This window comes from Oratosquilla oratoria, chromosome 3 (genome assembly GCF_046742065.1).
Source record: "Oratosquilla oratoria isolate Oo_2021 chromosome 3, ASM4674206v1, whole genome shotgun sequence".
Classification (NCBI taxonomy): domain Eukaryota; kingdom Metazoa; phylum Arthropoda; class Malacostraca; order Stomatopoda; family Squillidae; genus Oratosquilla; species Oratosquilla oratoria.
The window spans coordinates 12,450,177-12,471,847 of NC_134779.1; the positions used below are offsets into that span (position 1 = coordinate 12,450,177).

At 37.3% G+C, this 21,671-nt stretch overlaps 1 protein-coding gene across 6 annotated transcripts in view; it reads left to right on the forward strand.

The window, feature by feature from the left end:
* LOC143020474 (uncharacterized) overlaps positions 1-21,671 on the forward strand; it is a 67,052-nt gene that overhangs the window by 33,277 nt on the left and 12,104 nt on the right. For 5 of the 6 annotated variants that reach the window (XM_076176925.1, XM_076176900.1, XM_076176919.1 and 2 more), the window contains one exon: positions 7,834-7,888. The exons of the other annotated variant lie outside the window; for it this stretch is intronic. The gene's annotated coding sequence lies outside the window, so the exon portion shown is untranslated. The remainder of the gene's footprint in view (positions 1-7,833; positions 7,889-21,671) is intronic. 6 annotated transcript variants of the gene reach the window in all.

Below are 21,671 nucleotides of genomic sequence, written 5' to 3' on the forward strand. Positions count from 1 at the left end.
TACCTCTACTCTATCCTTTACTCCCTCCCACTCCTCCTTCAGCTTCTTTCCGTACTCCTTCTCCTTTTCCTTTTCATTCAAAGAGTTCACTCTAAGAACCTCCCTACCTTTTGTCCCTTTCCTCTTTCTCCATCTATCCTCCACTCTCAACTTACCTTCCACCAAAAAATGATCTGATATTCCCCCACCCTCTCCCCTTAGCACATGTACATCCTTGACTCTTCCTATCATAATCCTATTTACCACTACATAATCCATTAGTGCTCTATCTACCACCCTTCCCTCCACCACCCTCTCCTATGTGTACTTATGCTTGACTTTCTTCCGAAACACTGTATTTGCTATCATCAACTCTCTTTCTAGACACATTTCCACCATCAACTCTCCACTACGATTCTTTCCTGGAACTCCACATTTCCCAACCACTCCATCGATTGGACCATTTCCTACCCTAGCATTTAGGTCTCTCAGTACTATTATATTTACATTTCTTCCTAAATCCTCTATGCACTCATTTAGATCTATCCAAAAGGCCTCCCTTTCTTCTACACTCTTCTCACTGCCAGGCCCATATGCACTTACAAAGACCCACATCTCCTTCCCCAGTTTCACCTTCATCCACATTATCCTTGAGGAAACCTCCTTCCACTCCACTACCCATTTACCTATCTCTTCACTTACTAGAATAACCACCCCTTCCCTCCCTCGCCCTCTCTTCACTCCTGATAACCTCCCACTTACACTCACCCTTCCCTTTCAACTTAGTTTCACTCAAAGCCAACACATCCGTCTTTCTTCTCACAAACATACTACCTATCTCTTCCCTTTTACTCTCATCTGTACCACATCCACGCACATTAAAAGACCCAAACCTTAGGGTGCTGGTCCGAGAACTTCCAGACCCTCTTATGCCTTCTCTTTTTTGTTTAGGAATGTCCCCTGTGGGGCTACAAGGAGAAGGATGCATAGTCCTAATCCCTGTCCCTTTCTTCTCGCCTCTTACAATCCAAGTGGGAATACTTGGTGGCAGTATTCTTTTCCCCCATCACAGAAAAAGAATACTCAGAGAAATGGTACAGGACAGCAACAAGGGGTTGGGGGACAGCATAACGGAGGGACAGTCGTAATATAAAAGTGTCATCATTTCTCTATGAACAGAGTTTTCCTCTATCATAGACAAAATGATGTGGGACTCTGGTCCGTAGGGGTGCCCCATATAGACCCTAAAGTATCAACTGCATGCTACTTTGCCACAATAACAAGCAGCCAATACCCCAGATGGGGATAAATATATATAGCAAAAATTAATCGGGCCAAAACTGTTCCTTGTGGAACTCCACTAATCACCTCATCCCAATTGGAATGTTTGTCTCTTATCACCACTCTCATTTTTCTTTCATACAAGAAGTCTTCCCTCCACTTAAGTAGTTTGTCCTGTAATCCTCCTGCAGTTTCTGATTTCTTTAGTAATTTCTTATGTGGCACCTTATCAAAAGCTTTTTTTTAGGTCTAGAAAGACACAATCAGCCCATCCATCTTTCTTGTATTATATCTATTAGTCTTGAATAAAAACACATCAAGTTTGTGACACATGATCTTCCTTGTCTAAATCCAAACTGCCTCGGATTTAGTACATTGTTTTTTCCAAATGTTTTACCCATCTAATTTTGACCATTCTTTCACATATTTTAGCTACCATACTTATAAGAGAGACCGGTCTATAGTTTGTAGGATCTTCTTTGTTTTCCCCTTTATATATTGGTACTATATTTGCTCTTTTCCAATCTTCTGGAACTTTTCCTTCCTTCAATGAACTGCTTATTAGACTATGTATTTTGTCTGTTTGTTCCTCCATTCTCTCAAAATCCAGTTTGCCATTTCATCTGCACCATGCAATTTTCTGACCATGAGATTACTTAAGTGATTCATTATTTCATTCTTTGTTACCTCTATCTCTTTCATAGGGGGACTTTCTCCTCCCACTTGACATCTCTAAGTTGTATGTTCTCTCTCATAAACACTGATTTAAAATGCTTGTTCATAATTTCTGCCATTTCTATTTCCTCTGTGTATTCTAATCCTCCTTGTCGTAGTTTATCTAATTCTTGTTTGTTTTTCAGTTTGTTGCTTACAAATCTATAAAATAGTTTTGGTTGATCTTTACATTTTTCTATGACATCCTTTTTGTATTTTCTCTTTTCTTCTCTGCACACTTGTACATATTCATTTCTATAATCAGTATACCTTTATCCCTTTTGTCTTTGAACTCACTACATCTTTTGTTGTACCAACATTCTACGTATCCTTTTTCTTGTTTTTGTCTTGGGACATACTTTTCCACTCCTTCCTTATAAATATTTGTTAATATTTTCCATTTCTCCTCTACTGTTGTTTCCTCTTTGTATATTCTTTCCCAGTCTGCTTTTTATTTATTTATTTTTTTTTCTCATTTTATCAAAATTTCTTTTACAATATATCATTGTTCCCTTTCTATATTGTTCACTTTTCCCATGTTCAACTAATATGTGGTCACTTTTGCTAAGTGGTGTCTTATATTCAATCTTGTCCACTATCTCAGGTTCTGATGTGATTATTAGGTCTAGTCTCGATGGCTCTTCCTCATTTCTATACCTAGTATTCTCTTTTATCAATTGTTTCATTGTATGTTCTATAATAATATCAAGTAGTACATTTCCCCATAGGTCGTCTCCACCCTTCACTGTCATCTCTTCCCAGCAGATTTCTTAACAATTAAAGTCACCCATTATAACTATTCCTCCATCTTCCGTTATCGTATTTAGTGTTTTTCTTGTGTCTTCTAACATATTTTTGTGTTCTCTCTCTTCCCACAAAGCCGTTTTAGGAGGCACATAATTTACCACAAACTTCCTGCTCTTCTTGTCCCTGTCCTCTATTTCCATCATAATCATCTCCACTCTATTCTTTCCATATGTAACATTCCTCACATTTATATCCCTCTTAATCAGGAACATAACTCCACCCCCTTGTTTTACTTCTCTGTTTGTAATGCAATAATTATATGCACCATGTCCTACACTGTTGGGTGGTAATGGACCTTTCAATTTTGTCTCCACAATTCCTATTATGTCAGGTTCCTTTTCCATCAGGTAATCATTCAGTTCATTCAAGCCTGTTATTAATCCATCTATATTTGTGAAGGACACTTTTAATTTTCTGTTACCTCCATCCTGTTTCTGTTTCCCATCTGTTTTTGTCTGCTATGAACCATTTCCTCACTTTCATACCCATTACTCTCCAATAGAATTTCTCTTTGACTGTTCTGTTCTTGTTTTTTTTCTTAGCTTCTATTCTTTTTGTTTTCTCTTCCTCTCTTTTCTCTTTATTCATCTCTCTTTTTATCCATACCTGTTTATACTGATCACTTTCTGCTAGTTTTCCTCATTTTGATAAGACATTCTTTGGTGTTGTTTGTGACCTGAATTTAACCTTAATTGGTCTGGCCTTGTCTATATTGTATTTCTCTTGTCTATTTCTTCAATTTCTTTCCCTATTTCCTGTTCACCTTCTTGAAATATTTTTAGCACCTTGTTCACTCTTTCTCATCTCATACTCTTTTAGTCCTATTTGGATTATGTTTCTCTTCCATTCCTAATATAATTATACATTTCTTTTTATCCGCTAAGTCTCTTACTATATTCTCCTTCTCTCTCATCACTTTAATAACTGTGTCCTTAGTGTGTTCCCTCATCTGTTGTTTCACTATATCTCTAAATTTAATTTTGCTATTCTCCTGAACCTTTTTAGAACCACTCACCTCTTTTGCTATGGATTCTTTATTCTCTTTATTATTCCTCTTTAATTCCTCAATCTCCTCTTTTACTTATTTTAACTGTCATTTTAATTCTATTTCATATTTCATTATTTAGGTTTTGGTTCTCCTTCTTTAGTTTTTCCAATTTATCCACTCTTTGTGTAATCAGTACCAGTTGGCTAAACCTAACTTCCCTTGATTTGTTCAATTTTGCTAGTTTTTCCTCTAGACTTGCCAATCAGGTGAGGTTGTTACCTCCTCCCTTATTAAATCCATAGAAATAATTATCCCCACTTTCTATTGTGCTGCTCTTATCTACATTTCTAATTTTTATGCCTTTACTGATTTCTTCAACTTCACCTGTGCCATCTGCACATCTCTTGTTTACATTCCTTCTGACGTCTGGGGCCCATTCGTCCCCTTCCTCATATCCTTCCATAATCCCTCCCCTTCTCCTTTTTCTTCACCTTCCCACTACACCACAAGCTTTCCCCCTTCCCTACTAATACAACACAGGTACTCCCTCATCATTGAGATCCACAAAATGTGAAGTTTTTCCTGGAGTTCCAAACTTCTCTGTCACTTCGACTGTCGTGTGTGTGCATGTATGTATATACAGGTAGTCATCGACTTACGACGTATACGACTTACAACTGATCAACTTTATGACCATCTAGTTGGCAGGCATCACTCTCTTACCAAACGAAAGAAAAGTATAGTGCATATATTTTTGTTCAACATAATTTTATCACAAGCCATTCCAAGGCTCCATACTCCCAACCTGAAAACATTGTCTCAGTTACATGTTGTCTTATTTATTTTGTAACAATGTCTTTTTGTCATCCCTTGGTAAGATTTTCTTTTTCTTTTTCTTAATGCAACTCCTCCCTCCTGTGTACATCATGATCAAATCTCCCACATGTATCTTCCAGTGTGATCAGATTCATTATGTTCAGTCCTTCAAAAGATCAATTTCTCATACAAGGAATCAGCATAGTTTTCATTTAGATCCTAAAAAATAAATCAGCAAAGTAGTTGTTCTCCATGTATCCCAGCAGTTGGGATATGAATTCCTCAAATTGTGGCGAGGGCTTCTCTGGGGTATGATAGATAATCCTAACATTTTTACCCATACATTTAGAACAAAGACTGACTTGCGACCGAATCGACTTACAACTGGTCAGTCAGAAGCTAACCCGGTCATTAAATCGATGACTACCTGTGTGTGTGTGTGTATATATATATATATGTGTGTGTGTGTGTGTATATATATATATATATATATATATATATGTGTGTGTGTGTGTGTGTGCATATGTATATACATACACTGAATGGTTCCCAGTGAACAGATTAATATCTTTTCAACCACAATTCACTTATAATTCCATGCCATCACAGTCAAGACTGAGAAGCTCAAAGGAAGCATATATTGGAAATTGAAGTATGTATATATATATATACAGTGCTCGACAAAAGTTCGCGGCGCCTCAGCGAATCTAAACAAAAATGCACAAAAATGTAATTAATCATTATATTTATTGGATTTTTACTCACCTAATACTTGGTTGGGAGTCCTTTGCGCTTTAACACAGCCTCAAGACGACATGGAAGTGAAGCAGCTAGGTTGTGGAGGGTTGTAGGCTCCAAATTATCCCAGATTTCCTGCATGGCTGCCTCGAGCTTGGGTATAGAGCTGACGTCTTTGCCTTGTAACCTCTTCTTTATAATGTGCCACAAATTTTCAATTGGGTTCAAATCAGGGCTATTACCTGGCCAGTCCTTTATAAAGTTCACTTCACAGTCGTTGAGCCAAGTAGTGATGGATTTAGCAGTGTGGCAGGGGGCACCGTCCTGCTGAAAAACTGTGGCACCTGTTTTTTCAAATGATTCAGGTAAATTTTCACACAGAAGCTCCAAGTACACATTTTGGTTCACTTTTAAGTCCTTGGGTAACACTACTAATGACCCCATGCCTCTAGAGTTCGTTTTATGATGGTATCTGCCCTTGTAGAAGTCTTTGTGAGAGAGTGTCTGCGGTACATTTTTTTTTGGTAGCTCCAATCCTGTGACCTTACCATGGCCAATGCAGCTTATAGAAGCAAGCAGTTAATAGCCCAGATCATTGCTGTACGTGAATCAGGCAAGAAAATGAAGGAAATAAGTGAACAGTTAAGCTGTGCAAAGTCTACAGTGAGGAAGTGGTGTGCACGTGCAAGAGATTTGCCAGATGACATTTTGCCTGTTCACAAACCACGCTCAGGACGCCCTAGAAAGACTTCTACAAGGGCAGATACCATCATAAAATGAACTCTAGAGGCATCTCCTCGTAAGACAGCAAGGGTAGTGAAGGAACAGAACCCTGGGGTGTTTGGTGAGGTGTCTGTGAGGACAGTGTCACGAAGGGTGCATGAGCTTGGGTACGTGAGTCACCAGCCTGTTGCTAAGCCACTTGTCACCAAGAAGCAGAAAGCCAGAAGGATTGAATTTGCCAAGAAATACTCTCACTGGACTGAGGACGACTGGCTTGACGTTTTGTGGTCTGACGAGGCCACCTTCAGTGTCACCTGTAACCGTGGTGCAAAGGTGTACCGGCGACATGGAAGTGACCCACTTGACCCTCGGTACGTCAAGGGTACTGTCAAATTCCCTGATACTTTAATGGTGTGGGGCTGTTTCAGCGGCAAGGGCTTGGGGTCATTAGTAGTGTTACCCAAGAACTTAAAAGTGAACCAAAACGTGTACTTGGAGCTTCTGTGTGAAAATTTACCTGAATCATTTGAAAAAACAGGTGCCACAGATTTTCAGCAGGACGGTGCCCCCTGCCACACTGCTAAATCCATCACTACTTGGCTCAACGACTGTGAAGTGAACTTTATAAAGGACTGGCCAGGTAATAGCCCTGATTTGAACCCAATTGAAAATTTGTGGCACATTATAAAGAAGAGGTTACAAGGCAAAGACGTCAGCTCTATACCCAAGCTCGAGGCAGCCATTCAGGAAATCTGGGATAATTTGGAGCCTACAACCCTCCACAACCTAGCTGCTTCACTTCCACATCGTCTTGAGGCTGTATTAAAGCGCAAAGGACTCCCAACCAAGTATTAGGCGAGTAAAAATCCAATAAATATAATGATTAATTACATTTTTGTGCATTTTTGTTTAGATTCGCTGAGGCGCCGCGAACTTTTGTCGAGCACTGTATATATTTGTGTGTGTGTGTGTGTATATATATATATATATCATGATGGTGTATTGGTCTAAGTCAATACAGCACTGGTCATGTGCTTGCTGCATTGGTTTGAGTCCTCGGGCATACCACATTTCAGTTTCTGCATGTGCCTCCATGGTTCTTCCGATTTTTATGGCTTAGAATTAAAGTGCATTGTGGTTGATAAAAAAAGATATATATATATATAAATGGGGAAAGTAACTAAGAAATGCATCAAGTTGAAAGTAGACTATCAGTATCTGCTTTGGGTTGACAAAATACCATTTAGAAAAATACAATCAATGAGTAAATGTGGAAAAATAACTTCAGTTTGCATATTTTGGATAAAACATCCCATGACAAATTAGTCTTAGTAAGAAAGAGCTCCTTATTATGGTCAGCATGGCTTGTTTATTTGAACTGCATGTTGTAGAATCTTTTCCAACACTGGTATATTTTTATTTTGCCTTTTAGTCTCTCATTCTGCCTTTAATTTTTATGGTATATTTCTTCTTTACTGAAAATATTCAAATTTATTGAAGAAATATGACTGTAGACAAAGCTATTTGAATGACATTGTAAAGCAAGTTCATGTTTTCTCAAGTAGTTTGTTCTGTCCATCTGACATCTTGTAGTAATAAGTACTATCATGTACAAAGATACTTTTTCTGTAATCATTCTTATTCATAAATAGTCAACTTTTTGTTACCTCTTGTATCACCTAGTTATTAGTGAAGTTTCTAATGTAGGTTTTACTTCTTGAAGTTAATGTATAGGTTCCTAATTGACTTTAATCCATGAATATTCCTTCCATCTTGTCTTCACTCAGACAGCTTCCCAGGTACATGATGAAACTAACATCCACCATAGGAACTCCGTTTGAGGTAACCATCTATTTCATTTTTGTTCTTGACTCATAAAGAATTAGACTTTCCTATGCACTGTCCCATGGTCAATGTCATTTGCATGCTGCACACGTTACTTTACATTTACATTTTTTTTTTTTTTTTATCATTTTTACAAAAAGGAGCTGAGAGAAGTGTGAAAGGAGATGAAGGATAAAGTAGAGGTAGGAGTGGAGAAGGAATGGGGGTGTTTTGAGAAGGGAGTAACAAGACGTGCAAAGATGGAGTGTGGAACAAGGCATATGGGAGGGAATAGAAGAAAAAGTAGTGAGTGGTTGGATGATGAAGCAGAGAAGGTTGTAGAAGTGAAGAAAAAATGAGCATTCACAGACTGGTTGCATAATCAGACCAGAGAAACACCTGCGAGGTTAAAAAAAAAAAAAAGAGAGAGAAACAAAACATAAAATAAAGGAGGCAAGAAGACAAATTTAAAATGGGGAAAGAGTATGACTAAATTTTGCAAGTAATAAAAAGATGTTTTAGAAAGAAATTAAGAGAGGAAGGGGAGGTGAATCAAGTAGAGAAGGAAAGGTAAAAGGTATAGACGGAAAGATAATAATGGAAGAGGCAGCGGTAAAAGAAAGGTGGGCAGAATATTTTAGAGAGTTGCTAAATGTGGAGGAGGATAGGGAGTGAATGGTGGTTGCAGTGAGAGGTGCTAAGAAAATGACGGTGATGGATGAGGAAAATGAGGGATAGATAAGAAAAGATAGGGTGCAAGTAGTTAATAAGATGATGATGAGTCTGAAGAAGGGAGGTACAGTGATGGTGGACTGGCTGGTGAGATTGTTTAATGTTTGTCTAAGGGAAGATAGTGCCAGAAGACTGGAGGAGTGCCTGTATAGTTCCACTTTACAAGGGAAAAGGAGGCATATGTGAGTGTAGTAGTTTCAGAGGGATCAGGTTGTTGAGAGTAGTTGGGAAAACCTATGGGAGGGTTTTGATTTAGAGGATTAGAAGATGAACAGATGGAGTAATTGGGGAGGAACAGTGTGGTTTTAGGAAAGGTGGTCATGTGGATCAGATTTTTGTGATAAGACAGATATATGAGAGAACTTTAGCTTTTTTTTTAAGACATTTATGGATTTGAAAAAGGCTCATAACAGTGGATAGGAAAGCACTGGGAGGTACTGCAGATATATAGGATCAGAGGAAAATGTTAAGTGCAGTCAAGTTTTTACAAGAGTAGTAGTGCTTGTGATAGAATTAGAAATGGAGAGATGGAGTGGTTTGAGGTAAAGGTGGGACTGCACCAGTGATATGGCATGTCACCATGGCTGTTCAATATGTACTAGGACGGGGTTATGCAGGAAGTAAATGCAAGGGTAATTGGCAGGGGATTGGAGATGGTTAACCTCTCCCATACGGTGCCGCCTACGTAGGCGGCATGAGGAGCAAGTGGATACGCGAGGCTGCCATATCGGCGTCTTGATTATATTTATTGTAGTTGCCCCTGCGTAATGACATACTCTCTAAACTGTCTTCATCACATTTTCCATGGTTATCAAAATTCACGGGTGAAAGAGAGATCGATCGATATAAGCGGTGACTATTTTTTATGATGCGAGTATTATGATGAAACATCGTATGTCTGGCAGCTAATGCTGCCCGCGAGATTTTGGCCCATAGTGAAGGGATTAAAGAAAGTAGAGAAAAATGGGAGGTAAGCCAGTTGTTGTAAGGAAGTGAATCCTAACCACTTCCATACAGTGATACCTACGTAGGTGTCATGAGGAGCAAGTGGGTACGCGATGATGCCGACGTCGGCGTCTTGATTATATTTATTGTAGTCATACCTACATAACCTCCATTCTCTCTAAACTGGCTTCATCATATTTTCTATGGTTATCAAAATTCACGGGTGAAAGAGAACGAACGATTGAGCACCGACTTTATTTTTTTATAATGCGATTATTATGACGCCACATCGCACGTCGGGCAGCGAATGCTGCCAGACGTGCAATGTGCCCCGGAGTGAAGAGGAAGGAGAGAGGCTGGGGGAATTAGATAACTTTAGGTACTTGGAGTCGCATTTGGCAAGAAAGGGAGGATTGGAGGTAGAGGTAGATTGTAGATTGAGAGAAGCAAGTGAAGTGCCTTGGGTGATTTAAAAATTTAATGAGATAGACATTTGGGAATGGATGCTAAGAGAAGGGGTGATTGTGCCAACAGCACTGTATGGGGCAGAGATATGGAACATAAGAGAGCAAAAGTTTAAATTTGTTTGAGATAAAATGTCTGAGAAGTATGGTAAGGGTTACAGGGTTTGATAGAGTGAGAAATGAAGAGGTGAGGAGAGCGGGGGTGGAAAAGGAGATGGGAGATAGGGTTCATGAAAGAGTAATGGGATGGTTTGGACACATGGAAAGAATGAGTGAGAAAAGATTCGTAAAAGAAGTGTGGAAGGCAGAGGTTGATGGAATGAACATGAGGGGATAACTGAGGATGAGATGGATAGGGTGATAGGGCATTTAGCAAGAGGGGGATGTCTATTGGGGAAGGAAAGTAGAAGGCAGAAGCTAGGGATGAGTGGAGAATGGCTATGTACAGATGATAATGTGATGCATAGAAGGAAGTGGGTGGGGGATAGGGGTGTTAGGGTGTGGTTATGTGTGAATAATATTTTGAAGTAGCCTCAAGGGATTTCTCCCAGTCTTCAATGTTTCTGCATGAGGGGATGGGGAGGGGGGGTCACTGATTAAATGAAGTGGCATTGCTGTGTCTTGCTGCATTGCTCAGGCATGATATTCTTCCAATTTTTTCTTTTCCTGACAATGATCTCGATTTTTTTACATTAATTTCCGATTGTAATAAACGATCCTGTTAAAAAAAAAATTGTGGTGGTCAAATAATTTTTGGTTGATGTGAAATTTTGGGCAATTCATATGTCAGGTGTACCTGTGTGTAAGCGGTTTATTTTGTGCTGGCCCACAAGTGATTCATTTTGTGTAGTATTGCGTTGTGTGGTGCGCATGTGTTCGTATAGCAAGGTGATGACTGAGATAGATTTTATTTTGGCTAAATTATATTGATAGCAACATCAAGGGAACAGCTTGCATGCATTTGTTTAATAGCAATTCAGCCCAGGGACTGCAGAGTTTGCAGACAGAAAAAAATGAATAGGATGGTTCTTGCTGAACTCTCCTTTACTGGAATTTAGGTTTGTATGCTTTTCAAAACATGTCGGGAAAAGGGATGAATGGATCTAAGTCATCCAACCCAGTCTTTTGCCTTTACAGTTTTATAATAAAAAAAAAAATCCCCCAAAATGCCTTTAAATTTGTTCATGAAAGAGCAAAAGTGCAGGGGCTCTGCCCCTGGACCCCCGCCCAATGTAGATTTTTTTTTTGGTTACCCACTATCATGCCTGATTGCTTCTGACCCTGGGCAATGTGCAAGAGGTAGGAATGACCCATCATCCAGGAGGAGCCAAGATGAGAGGGAGGGATGGATGGTGAATGGGAGTTCAATGGGTGGGGGTGAAATGTGTGGGAGTAGAATTATGCCTTTTGATGGCTACCTCCCATGTAAGGGGGAAAAAGCTTGGTATATGTATATATTATGTTTATTTATATATATATATATATTTTTGTATATTTGTTTTATTCAAACTCAAACAAGGGCACTTCAGGTATTGCAATATAGGATTCCATTATAGGAATGGAAATATGCAGCCCCACATGAGCTGGCAATGGTCCTTGGCTGTTGCCCATTAATCTCTGGGAGGAAAGTGGACTGTTGAGTCCGTGTGTGGGAATGTGTCCATATCACCATATGAAAGTAGTGGGAGGAGGGGAGCAGTTGCCTGTTGTCAGCTTTCCAGATATGAAAAAATGGAAGAAATACAGTTGAAGTTGACAAAGAAAGATCTTAGGCTCCTTAGGGCTGCATTTTCTGATGGAGGTTAGGGTTTTGATGTATTTTGAAAATGGGTAACAGGGAGATAATTCTGTCTGCCATCCAACTTGCAGGGCCACCGTAAGCAGGTATCTGTCACTTGTTTCAGTAATATAAGTCAGTTTCATTTGTCATCTAAAAAGAAAGGGAAAAAAAACTCGTACTAACATTTACTTTAATGACCATAATAGGGCATATTATCCTTGTATCTCACTTCATTATAATTTTGTCAGATTACTCTTTTTTTTCTCAATGATATTTTGTGGCTTGAAGGGATTTCTTCTTGTCTGCTCAGTAAATTGTGGAATGGATAAGGTTGGAGTATTGCCATATAATGAAGTGGTGGGGATAAACCAGCTTAGGCAGTTGGGCTCTGCTGTGAAAGTGCTATGTGTTGCCGCATTGCTCCTGACCCAAACAGTGGACAGGAGATAGGAATCACTCTTCATTCACAAGGATCTAAGTTAAAAAGGACGACAAATAGATGTGGAATGGTGAAAGCTGGATGGTTTGGCTGAGTCACACCCTTGCCTTCTGTAATATGTATTTACATAGTTGTATTTTACGGGAAGGGGAGCTATGCTTGTGGTGCGTCTTCATATCTTGTTTTATCTAGACTGTTTTTAAGTTTGTGTATCGGTTTTGCACACACCGCATTCTCATCTAACTTGTTCCAAACGTCTATTATCCTGTGGGGAAAGCTGCTCTTTTTCAGGTCTTTTCTATAATTCTCTTTTTTTATTTTATTTTTGTGTTCTCTTGTGTATCTACTATCCCATTTTATTAGATCTTCTCTATTAATAATTTCAATAATTTCCATGCCTTTCATGATTCTATAAATAGTTATCAAGTCTCCTCTCTCTTCTTCGCTCCAATGTCTGTAGCTCAAGTTTTGCCAGCCTCTCTTCATATGATAGTTCTGAGAGTGTTGATGCCAATTTCATAATTGCTCTTTGTATTCTTTCAAGTTGTGTTTTACATTTTTTTGTACTTGGTGACCACGTTGTCACTGCATACTCCAATTTTGGTCTTAACAAAGTGACTAGTATTTCCTTCACCATTTCTTCATCCAGGTATGTAAATGACACTGATTGTTCTTATTAAATTATAAGTTTCTCCAAAAAAATTTGTGTATATGTTTCTCAGGGGACATATAATAATGACTCCCAGATCCTCCTTTTCCACTTTTTTTTTTTTTTTTTTTTTTTTTCTTTCTCTCCCATGCTTGTTCATAATTTATGCCATTTCTATTTCTTGTATGTATTCTATTCCTCCTTGTTGTAGTTTCACTAATTCTTGTTTGTTTTTCAGTTTGTTGTTTACAAATCTATAAAATAGTTTTGGTTGATCTTTACATTTTTCTCTGACATCCTTTTTGTATTTTCTCTTTTCTTCTCTGCGCACTTGTACATATTCATTTCTATAACCAGTACATATAATTTTTTGGGTCTTTTACATTTCCTCCATTTTATCCAAGTTTTATCCCTTTTATCTTTTAACTCTACATCTTTTGTTGTACCAACATTTTATGTATCCTTTTTCTTGTTTTTGTCTTGGAACATATTTTTCCACTCCTTCCTTATAAAATTTTGTCCAGATTTTCCATTTCTCTTCTACTGTTGTTTCCTCTTTGTACAGGTAGTCATTGACTTACGACCGAGTTCGGTTCTGACAGACAGGTTGTAAGTCAATCTGGATGCAAGTCAGACTTTATATATATACAGTATATATTACCCTTTATATATATATATATATATATATATATATATATATATATATATATATATATATATACATTACCCTTTAAATATTATTTTTGTTATTGTATATATATATATATATATTGTATATTATATTTAACATATTGAAATAATCTTAGCATGTTTGAACTTTGTTTTATAGTATTTTTAACCTTTTTATAATCTTATCTGATTTTCTTTGGGAAACATAGCCTAGGCCTAAGCATACTGAATAAAATACTATCATTTTTGACCTATGATATTTAATACTGTATTTTTTTACCTTTTATTATTTTACTATCAGGCTTTCTTTAGGAAACGTATGCATACTGAATGAAATATTATTATCTTTGAGCTACATGGATGGGGTGGTGCGAGAGGTAAATGCAAGGGTGGTTGGCAGGGGATTGGAGATGGTTGGGGAAAATGGAGAAAGGTGGGAGGTGAGCCAGCTGTTGTTTGCAGACGACACTGCGCTTGTGGCAGGATCGGAGGAGGGATTGAGGAAGTTGGTGGCAGAGTTTGGGAGAGTATGTGATAGAAGAAGCTGAAGATAAATGTGGGTAAAAGTAAGGTGATGAGATGTACAAGGGGTGAAAGTGGCAGTAGACTGGAAGTGAGCATTAAGGGAGATCGACTGGAGGAAGTGGATAGTTTTAGATACTTGGGTGCAAATGTGGCAGGGAAAGGTGGAGTGAAAGTGGAGGTAGAATGTAGATTGAGAGAAGCGAGTAAATGCCTTGGTGGATTAAAGAGTGTAATGAGGAATAGACATTTGGGAATGGATGCTAAGAGGAGACTGTATGAAGGAGTGATTGTGCCAACGCCACTGTATGGGGCAGAAACATGGAACATAAGAGAGGAAGAGAGAAGGAGTTTGAATGTGTTTGAGATGAGGTGTCTGAGAAGTATGATGGGGATTACTAGGCTAGATAGAGTGAGAAATGAGGAGGTGAGGAGAAGAACAGGGGTGGAAAAGGAGCTGGGAGATAGGGTTGATGAAAGAATATTAGGATGGTTTGGACACATGGAAAGAATGAGTGAAGAAAGACTAGTAAAAGAGGTGTGGAGGGAGTGAACATGAGGGGACGTCCTAGGATGAGGTGGATGGATGGGGTGAAGGGGGCTTTGGGGAAGAGGGGAATGTCTGTTGAGGAAGGACGGGAGAGGACAGAAGACAGGGGTGAATGGAAAATGGTTGTATATGGATGATATTGTGATAGCATGAGGTGGAATGGGCGGGTGGATGGGGGGTGAGGTAGTATGTGTGATCAAAATTTGACGCAGCCTGAAGGGATTTCTCCCCGTCCTCTCATTTTATGCAGTGAGGGGACGGAGAGGGGGGGTCGCCGATTTAATGAAGCGGCGTTGCTGTGGATGTGCTGTGTCTTGTGACACTGCTTCTGACCCAGGGCAGTGGACAAGGTGCAGGGATGACCCGTCATTCAGGAGGTGCTAAGATAAGAGGGAGGGTGGAAGGGTGTGGAGTGTATTCAGGGGTGGAATGGGTGGGAATGATTTTATGCCTTTTTCTTTTTGGCTACCCCCCTTGTAAGGGGGAAAAAGCCTTGGTATATGTATGTATGTATGTATGTACATTGTTTAATATTTATTAACTTTTTTTTTATAAATTTCGTTAGGAAATGTAGCCCAGGCCTACGCATACTGAATAAAGTCCTGTCATCTTTGAACTATAAACACTTTTTTGTTGGTTAAATTAAAATCATTGCAAGGCAAAATTAGAATTTTTTTTATTTCAAAACACATTCTTTTCGTTTACGTACTGTACCGAAAATATTGTTATCGACAACAGACGAGGCGTAAACGAAGTTTACTGTTACATTTTATTAATCGCAAAACATAAAAATACAAAATGCTGTAACGAACATATTGTTATCGACAACAGACTAGGCATAAAAAAATTTACTGTTACATTTTATTAATTGCAAAACATAAAAATACAAAATGCAAGGCAAAATTTGGATTTTTTTTAAATTTCAAAACACATTCTTTTTGTTTACACACTGGACCGAACATATTATTATAGACAACAAACTAGCCTAGGCATAAAGAAAGTTTTACTGTTACATTTTATTAATTGCAAAACATATAGAAGTACAAAAATACAAAATGAAATGCAAAATTAGGAAACATTTTACTTCAAACAAACAAAATGAAAGAATATTTATCTGGCTGGGATGCTGACACTGCCGGCAGCCTGCCAAAACTATCGTACTCGCATCTTGTGGCATGTGGAGTAATTGCACTGCACTGCCAGGCATAACATTGCAATTCTATTGCTCTATTTAATGTTAAATATTATTGCACTATCTCGTGGTTGTAAAGTTGATCAGTCATAAGTCGCATAGGTCGTAAGTCGATGACTACCTGTATAACCTTTCCCAGTCTGCTTTTTGAAAAAAAATTCTCATTTTATCAAAATTTGTTTTTCCATACATCATTCTTCCCTTTCTATATTGTTAATTTTTTCTCATGTATTTTTACAAAGGATTACAAAGGCGGAGCATGCCGACAGGAGACCTTTTGGTCCATATCTAGGTCGGATGCGAAAAAAAAATCATAATAATAATAAAATAATAGATAAAAACTATAATAATGTAAATAACAAATAAAATACATAAATAAATGCATAGGTATAGTTAAATAATAAACAGGTAAATAGTAAATAATAATAAATTGACATATAACTAATAATAGATGAAAATCAGACAGACAAATGATAACAAAACAAAAACAAATAATATAAAATAAATTATAATCATTACAGCATCTTGCTTAGGTGTTTATCTAAATGATTCTTAAAGCTTCGAACTGAACTACATTGCACTACCTGTGCAGGAAGTTTATTCCATTCATTAACTACACGGTTGGCAAAGTTGTTTCTACCTACTTCCAAATTTAATCTATTTCCGGACAGTTTGAGACCACTGTTTCTTGTCTGATTCTCATTCAGTGTGAAAATTTTGTCACTTTTGATGTCAATTCTCTTTAAAATCTTAAAGACCTGTATCAAGTCACCTCTGAGTCTACGCTTTTTTAGGGAAAACAGATTCATGTGTTTTAGTCAAGTTTCGTATGATTTATTTTTGATATTTGGAATCAGTTTTGTGGCTCGCCGTTGTACTTTTTCCAGTCTGTCAATGTCTTTAATGAGATTCTGTGACTATAAGGAAACAGCATATTTTTCTTCGTTAGTTAGTTCCAGTTCTACTAATATGTGGTCACTTTATCTTAGTGGTGTCTTGTATTCAATCTTGTCCACTATTTCAGGTTCTGATGTGATTATTAGGTCTAGTCCCGACGGCTCTTCCTCATTTCTATACCTAGTATTCTCTGGTAACCATTGTGTCATTGTATGTTCTGTAATCATATCAAGTAGTACATTTCCCCATAGGTTGTCTCCACCTTTCACTGTCATCTCTTCCCAGCAAATTTCCTTACAATTAAAGTCACCCATTATAACTATTCTTCCTCCATCTTTCATTATTTCATTTAGTGTTATCCTTGTGTCTTCTAACATATTTTTGTGTTCTCTCTCTTCCCACAAAGCCGTTTTAGGAGGCACATAATTTACCACAAACTTCCTGCTCTTCTTGTCCCTGTCCTTTATTTCCATCATAATCATCACTCTATTCTTTCCATATGTAACATTCCTCAGATTTATATCCTTAGTCAGGAACATAACTCCACCCCTTTGTTTTACTTCTCTGTAATGCAATGATTATATACACCATGTCCTATACTGTTGTGTGGTAATGGACCTTTCAATTTTGTCTCTACAATTCCCATTATGTCAGGTTCCTTTTCCATCAGGTAATCATTCAGTTCATTCAAGCCAGATACTAATCCATCTATATTTGTGAAGGACACTTTTAATTTTCTGTTACCTCCATCCTGTTTTCTGTTTCCCATCTGTATTTCTCTGCTATGAGCCATTTCCTCACTTTCATATCCACTACTCTCCAATAAAATTTCTCTTTGATTCTGTGCTGTTCTCGTTTTTTTTTTTTTCCTTGGCTTCTATTCTTTTTGTTTTCTCTTCCTCTCTTTCATCTTTATTCACCTCTCTTTATATCCATACCTGTTGGTACTGATCACTTCCTGCTAGTTTTCCTCATTTTGATAAGACATTCTCTGGTGTCATTTGTGACCTGAATTTAACCTTAAATGGTCTGGTCTTGTCATTACTAGTTTTCCCCAGTCTATATATGTCTTCAATTTCTTTCCCTACTTCCTGTTCACCTTGAAATATTTTTATTACCTTTTCACTCTTTCTCATCTCTTACCCTTGTATTTGGATTATGTTTCTCTTCCATTCCTAATATAATTATACATTTCTTTTTATCTGCTAAGTCTCCTACTATATTCTCCTTTTCTCTCATCACTTTAATAACTGTGTCCTGAGTGTGTTCCTTTATCTGTTGTGTCACTATATCTCTAAATTCAATTTTGCTATTCTCCTGAACCTTTTTCAAGCCCCTTACCTCTTTTGCTATGGATTTTTTATTCTCTTTATTATTCCTCTTTAATTCCTCAATCTCATCCTTTACTTCTTTTAACTGTCTTTTTAATTCCTCTATTTCTTTATTTAGGTTTTGGTTTTCCTTTAGTTCTTCCTATTTATCAACTCTTTGTGTAATCAATGCAAGTTGGCTAAACCTAACCTCCCATGATTCATTAATTTTTGTTAGTTTTTCCTCTAGACTTGTTAATCGGGGGAAGTTGTCATCTCCTCCCTCATTAAATCCATAGAAATAATTATCTCCACTTTCTTTTGTGCTGCTCTTATCTATATTTCTAATTTTAATGCCTTTACTGATTTCTTCGACTTCACCGGTGTTGTCTGCACATGTCTTGTTATTTGTTCTGACATCCGGGCCCTGTTTGTCACATTCCTTATTTTCTTCCATTTTTTGCAATAATCACTACCCTTTTCCTTTTTCTTCACCTTCCCACTATGCCACAAGCTTTCCCCTTCCCTACTAATACAACACAGGTACTCCCTCATCGTTGAAATCCATGAAAATTGCATTTTTTTCTGGAGTTCCAATCTTCACCGTCAATCCGATTCTGTGTATATATTTACCTAGTTGTATTTTATGGGACGAGCTATGCTCGTAGTGACCTATTTTTGTATCTCTCCGCATCCAGTTTATTCATAAAATCGTGTATAGGTTTGGCACTCGCTGTTTCTCCGTTTAGTTTGTTCCAGGCATCAATCACTCTACTAATACAACACAGGTACTCCCTCATCGTTGAAATCCATGAAAATTGCATTTTTTTCTGGAGTTCCAATCTTCACCGTCAATCCGATTCTGTGTATATATTTACCTAGTTTTATTTTATGGGACAAGAGCTATGCTCGTAGTGACCTATTTTTGTATCTCTCCGCATCCAGTTTATTCATAAAATCGTGTATAGGTTTGGCACTCGCTGTTTCTCCGTTTAGTTTGTTCCAGGCATCAATCACTCTATGTGGGAAGCTATTCTTTTTCAGGTCTCTTCTGTAACTGTCCTTCTTTAGCTTCTTTTCGTGTCCTCTTGTTTCTCTTCTATCCCATTTTAATAAGTCGTCTCCATCAAGAATTTCCATCCCTTTCATAATTCTGTAAATGGTCAACAAATCACTTCTTTCTCTTCTCTGTTCCAGTGTTGATAGATGTAATTTCTCCAATCTTTGTTCGTATATCAAATTTGATAGTGTAGGTGCCATTTTTGTTGCTGCTCTTTGGATTATTTCTAATTTTCTTATGTTCTTTTTTGTGCTAGGTGCCCATAGTGTTGCAGCATACTCTAGTTTAGGTCTTATTAGTGTAACCACCATTTTCTTTACCATTTCTTCATCCATGTAGTCGAAGGCCACTTTCATTGATCTTAATAAGTTAAATGTCTCTCCAAATAATTTATTGACATGTATATCAGGTGTTAAGTCACTTGATGATCACTCCCAGGTCCCTTTCTGAATCGACTTTTTTGACTTCCCTGTTTTCAATTTTATATTGACCTGATATTCTATTTCTGCTTTTTCTAAATTCCATTATGCTACATTTCATAATGTAGAAGTTCATTTCACATCTCTGACTCCATTCCCATATTTTGTCCAGGTCTTCTTGTAGCGATCTGCAGTCTTCTTCTATGCTTACTCTCTTGAGTAATTTGGCATCGTCAGCAAAGAAGTTCATGTAACAATTCACTCCCTCATCCATACCATTTATATATATATGGCAAACATTAAAGGAGCCAATACAGAGCCTTGCAGGACGCCACTCTTCACATCTTCTCAGTTCGAAATTTTGTCTCTGAGTACCACTCTCATTTAACTCCCATTTAAGAAATCCTTCATCCATTCCAGTAGCTTACCTTTTATTCCTCCTATTATTTAAGTTTTTCTTATTAATTTTTTATGTGGTACTTTATCAAATGCCTTCTGCAAGTCCAAGAAGGTGTAATCTGCCCAGCCATCTCTTTCTTGTATTATCTCAATCCCGAGTAAAGGCACATTAGGTTTGTGGTACACGATCTTCCACTTCTAAAGCCAAATTGTTTAGGGTTTACTATTTTATTTTCTTCCAAGTGTTTGGTCCATTTGTTTCTGATAACTGTTTCGCATACTTTTGTTATTGTGCTTGTGAGGGATACTGGTCTGAAGTTTGTAGGGTCTATTTTGTTTCCTCTTATATATTGGTACTATGTTTGCATCTTTCCAATCTTGCGGTACCTCTCCTTCTTTGAGTGAAAAGTCTATTATCTTGTATAATTCGTCTATACACTCTTTCAGTATCCAATTTGTAATTCCATCTGGTCCATGCGATTTCCTAACATCTAGGTTTTTTATTTGGTCTCTTATTTCTTTCTGTGTTAGCTTTATTTCTTTCATTTTAGGGGATCTTTCTTGTCCATCTCCCCAAATTTGAGCTCTCAATTGTAAAAACAGACCTGAAATGTCTGATCATAACTTCTGCCATTTTTGTCATCTATATATTCTTGATCTCCACACAGTTTTTCTATTTTGTGTTTATCCTTTAATTTGTCATTTATATATCTGTAAAAGTGTTTAGGTTGATCCTTACATATGTCTATAATATCTTTTTCATAATTTCTTTTTTCTTTCCTGCATAAGTTCACATATTCGTTCCTTAGTTTTATATATGTTTGCCATTTGGATGTTTTTTGTCTCTTTTCCATCTTTTCCAGGCTTTGTCTCTTCTCTCTTTAGCCTCGCTGCACCTTTTGTTATACCAACACTTTATATAAATCTCTTTTTGCTTTGGTACATATTTATCAATTCCTTCCTTGTACTTTTCTTTTAATATGTTCCATTTGTCTTCCATCTTTGTTTCCTCATTGGAGAATTTATCCCAGTTTGTGTTTTGGAATTTTTTTCTTAGTTTCACAAAATCCATTTTGTTGTACATTAATCTTACTTCTCTATGTTTGTCATTCCTATCTACATGTTTTGTTCTTTTAATTCAAACTCTATTAGTATATGGTCACTCTATCCAATTGGTGTTTTATACTCCATTTTGTTTGCGATATCAGGTTCAGAAGTTAATAAGTCTAGTTTTGACGGTTCCTTATTGTTTCAATATCTAGTATTTTCCTTAACTCATTGTGTTAAGGTGTATTTGATGGTCATATCCAGTAGAATGTTGCTTCAATGTTCTCACCCCTTTTACTATAATTTCTTCCCAGATTATATCCTTTGCATTAAAATCACCCATTATTACTATGTTATCACCCTCTTTCTGTAACTTGTTTAACACATTCATTGTGTCGTCCAGTAATTTAGAATGATCACGATCAGACCAAGCCTGTGTTTTTGGTAGTACATACACTGCTATAAATTTTCTGCTTTTCATCTTTTTGTTTACAATTTTAATCATAGTTAATTCTACTTTACCTTTGCCTTCATTAATCTTTGTCATATTTAGACCCTTTTTGGTCAATATCATGACACCTCCTCCCAGCTTGTCTGTTCTATTTTTCACCTAGTGGTTGTATAGACCTTGTCCCACAATACTTGTTCATAGAGGTTCTTTCAGTTTCTCCACAGTTCCCATAATGTCAGGTTTCTCTATTTCTAGATAGTCATTTAGTTCATTGAT